The sequence below is a fragment of the Pteropus alecto genome, unplaced genomic scaffold (assembly GCF_000325575.1).
Source record: "Pteropus alecto unplaced genomic scaffold, ASM32557v1 scaffold13, whole genome shotgun sequence".
Lineage (NCBI taxonomy): Eukaryota > Metazoa > Chordata > Mammalia > Chiroptera > Pteropodidae > Pteropus > Pteropus alecto.
Genome location: NW_006434373.1, coordinates 649437 through 653910, shown reverse-complemented (window position 1 = coordinate 653910; position 4474 = coordinate 649437).

The window sequence follows — 4474 nt, the reverse complement described above, 5'->3', positions numbered from 1 at the left end:
CCGAGGAACACGATGGGAAGGCTTAGGTGGGAGTCTGGGGGCAGGACAAGGAATCCGGAGGCGGAATGGTGGGCGTGGGCGGTTCCCGGGTACGGAATGAGTGGGGTGGGGGGGGGATGGGAGGACCGTGGGCGAGATCCCGGGGCTAGCTGTGCAGGCGCGCGGCAGGTCCCGCCACCCCCAGGCCACCTAGGCCTCCAGTAAAGGTGGAAGAAGATAGATCTGAGATTCCTTTAAACCTCAATGCCCAGCTGGTCCATAGGCCAGATTCTGATCTGTGACCTCTTTTTATTTGCTTTACACAGAAATAGCAAGTCTTATTTTTTACTTGCTCTTCTTCAGCTTACGCTTCGGACCTGAGAACAACACAGATTTAGACGATCATAATTGTTGCACCCATCTAGGGAAACCTGCCCTGTTCCTTCCTACCTCCCCAAACTTGCCTCGTGGAGATAGGGTCCCAGTCCCTCCTGCATGGCGTTTCCATCCAGGCCTTGGAAAATTATAACCGTGCCAGGAACCACAGTGTCGGAACTGGCTGGCTGTTGCTACTACAACCCAGCAGATGGAGAGTTGTGCCGCACCCTGTAGGATTGCCACATGGGGTGACTTGGGGTTAATGGCTCAGGCGTCTGCTCCAGTCCCCAAACAAGGCAGAAATGGGGCTCCCCCGTTGGGCTGTAGCTTCCCAAACGCTTGTGTCCAGAATCTTAGGAGCATGAGTCAACTCACGGCACTCTCTGCAAATGAGCAGCAATGTGACCACACAGCTTCATGTGCCTTTTACTTCTGATGGAAAGCACCACCAAACAAAAACAGTGTGTCAGCCATTCTTCCCTTGATCACTGCTGCCCTGCTTTTGAATTGTATCTCCTTTGGTCGCTGGTCACCATTACATGGTCTTGAGATTTCAATATTATGGCATGAAAACCACCTCTAAACTGCTTTTCATACCTGGGAGGCCATAGAAAATTTGCCAAAACAGTGTTCTGAATTTTGCTTTGGATAAGTGGTGAGATAAAAAGAGATTTAAGATACTTTAAGATTTAAGCTACTTTTGTAGCCTCGGTCCTCCACAGGTCCAAAGTCTTTTTTAAATAATGGATTCAGAACAGTAGGCGATTGGGCAAATCAGAAAGACACCTTCTCTGCAAATGTCCCATGACCACCTTCCGGGAACCTACTCCACCAATGGCCAGCCCACCGGTGAAGAAGTGTCTTCCTGGGACTCCAAATGCTCTTTCTTCTGAAAAGATCCTATAAACTACAGCTGGGTGTGGTAGAAATAATGTTCTCAGCATTCCACCGCAGGTCTGCCAGGGCTTTTGTGAACCAGCCTGGGTGTTTAGTATTGGTTTTTCAGGAGTATTCCATCTGAGGGCTAAACGAAACTTGAAAGTAATTTGTGGAATATACCTGCCCCTAAACTGAGGACGTTGTTCTGTCCATTTTCATGCTCTCTAAATCCTAAAAGACTAGGAAATTTGGTGCTCCAGTAAGCATAACCCCAAATGCCAGTTCTGCCAACCTTCCTAGTTCACTGGTTCTGGGAAAATTCTTCAAGCTTTCAGCTCAGTTAACAGCATTTTGCTTTTGAAAGACATAGTATCACTTCTTTCAAAGACCCCTTATCCATGCTCTGACCTTCTTGGCACATTCCAAATGATGGTCCTTTCTTCTGCAGAGCCAAGTCCACGGATAAAGAGACTTATCTTTACATCAGTGGTGTGGGGCGGTTCCCCTTGGCCCTCTGCTGGATCTTACGAAACAAAACAAGCACAAAGCCACCCTCTCTCGCCTCGACCCCATCCTCTTGTTTTTGTCCTATTCCTTTCCTTTGCAATCTGCTACCAGCCCACCAGACTGACTCTCTAAATCCTCTCACATTCTGACCTTTCTTTGAATCCCAAACCCCATTTCCTACTTCCTGTCTTTGTTTCTATGAGCATGTGTGACACTCCTGACCCCACTTCTCTTGTACTCAGCATCTTGTGTCCCAAACTGCCTGGCTTCCAACCTTGTTAACACAGCTCCTTCTCTTTCATCTTGCCTGGTGTACACTTCTTTCTTCTTCAAGGCCCCTCTTTTCTATAACTCCTGCCCTTTTCCTGATGGGTATCAGGATTCCAGCCTCCCCTCCCACCCAATTTCTCGCAACTGCCTTAAAGAGCAGCCCTGATCCTGTCATTCTGATGCCCAGACAGGAAACACAGACCACAGGATACATGTACTCAGACTTGAGTGTGATGGCAGTACCCCATATAGAGTGTATTTTGGGGCCAGATAAAACTAGAGTTCAAGCATTCTGTGTCGAGAGCAAGTTAGTTAAGAGCAGGGCTGCCCTCCAGGAAGAGTGGAAAGAAAGATACAGAGAGAGAAAGGATCTGTGTCCAAGCGGGTGAGGATGGCCAACAGCCAGAGGACCACGAAGGTGGAAAGGCCTCCAGCATACTAAAGACTGCTGGAACCCCCGCCCGAGCCTGTCCTCCTCCTCAACATCTGCCTGAGCTCCCCACCCAGGAACAGAAGACCCCTGTGTCCTCAGTATACCTCCACTGCCTCCACATGCCCAGTGCTCTGAGTGTCCTGGGCGTGTTCTCAGCTAGGCTCCTTTTCCTCCAAACTGGCAGCCATGATGATCCACAACAGTCAGATCACACCCAGAGTAAAGAAACCAAACTGTGCACACACCCCGGGAGCGAGCATGGAGCCTGTACAGAGGGTAGCCAGCTCCTGGTCTCCCCAGCATGGCTTTTTCAGTGGTCTTGATAAGACTGTGTGGTGAACCCACTCTGCAGCACTAAAGCTTCTGGGTACCATGGAGGCTGCCATTAGTCTACTAGTGTAAGAATTCCCACACAAGGGACCCGGGACCCAGTTTCTCTGGGGAGGTCGCACTGAGAGGACCTGAGAGCCTCGAGGGCTACCTGCAGCCTGGTTTCGAGTCATCACCCAACAGATGCTCCTCTGCTAGCAGGAATCCCTGTTCTCATTGCTTGATTGTAGAAACTCCTGGGGATGCCCATCCCCCTAAGACTAACAGAATATCTAGGTGACGAGTCATAAGACCTGTGGGTGATGGAGGGACAAAAGTAACAACATCTGAACCTGCTGATCCATTTCAGAATAATACAGTGGGCCACAAGACACCAAGTGCTTCCCAGTGTGGGGCAAAGGGTGCCTAGCACCACCGTGAGTCTCCTTGCCATGCCATTGGACCTGAAGCCATCGAGCTTCTGTGCATGCTGCCTGGTCACAGGAGCCATGGGCGGCAAAGAAGCATAGTTTACCTGAATTACAGCAGCACTACTCAGACACTGACTGAGAGACCCAGGTCACCTGGGCACTCAGTGAGATGTGGATCCTGATGCAGCAGAGCGGTGGGCAGTGGGGAGCCTGAGACTGCATTTCTCATGAGGTCCCAGTGCTGGTCTGTGAGCCAGGGGCTGCACAACAGCATGACCCAGTGTTCAGCAGAGGGTGGGTGGAGCTGCCATTATAGATGAAAAGAGGATTAAGAGAGGTGACAACCAAATGCAACACGTGGCCAAAAAAACAAGAGTGAAATTAGTGTTGGTGACTGGGAAGGAATTTAACATGGACTGGATAGTAGATGAGATTAAGGAACTATTAATAATATTGGCTGTGTTAATAATGTTAAGATGCTATTTTTAAGCCCTTACTTGATATATATGTTTCGTGTGTGTGTGTGTGTGTGTGTGTGTGTGTGTGTGTGTGTGTTTAATGGAAACCGACCGCTGTTGAGCTTTCCAAGCCCCGTGATCTTGGAAAACAGTAAAGGCAAAAAAACAGCAAAGGTTAAAAATACCCCACCCCTGTTTTGTGTTCTGGAAAATGGCTCACTGCAGAGACGAGTGAGCTATCTCTGGCTTACTTGCCCCACGTGACTTAGGTGAGACTTGGGATGTTCCCTCTTTATCTAGGACGAGCCAGACATAACCTTGACCATGAAAAGTATTTATGAGTGAAGTAATATGAAGTCTGGAGCTGGATTTAAATATTGTCCAGCAAAGGGAAAAAAGGAGAGAGCAGATGAAAAAAAAAAAAAAAGGCAAAATTGTTGAAGATGGATATTAGGTACATAAAGAGACTTTTGTGAAATTTTTTGAAATTTTTCATAACAGTTTATTTTAAACAGTAAAGGACGTATGCCTTCTCCCACCGGGGGCTGAAGGGAGAGGCAGTTGGAGGTCCTTGAGCTGATCCTCCTGTCTTGAGCCCCAGCCTTGACTTTGGCCCCTAGGCAGCCTGTTGTGTACCTCGGCCCCATGGTCTGGGGCAGGGCCAGCACCCAGCCTTACAGGCCTGCTGAGACTGTGGGAATTAATTTGCATGAAACATATGCCTCCCACCCAGAGGATCTGAAGGGATTCAGAACAGGCCTTTCCAAGATGTGCCACTTTGGCATGTGGATCATTTTGAGCTGAAGGCAACTGAGACCCTGCGGCTTATG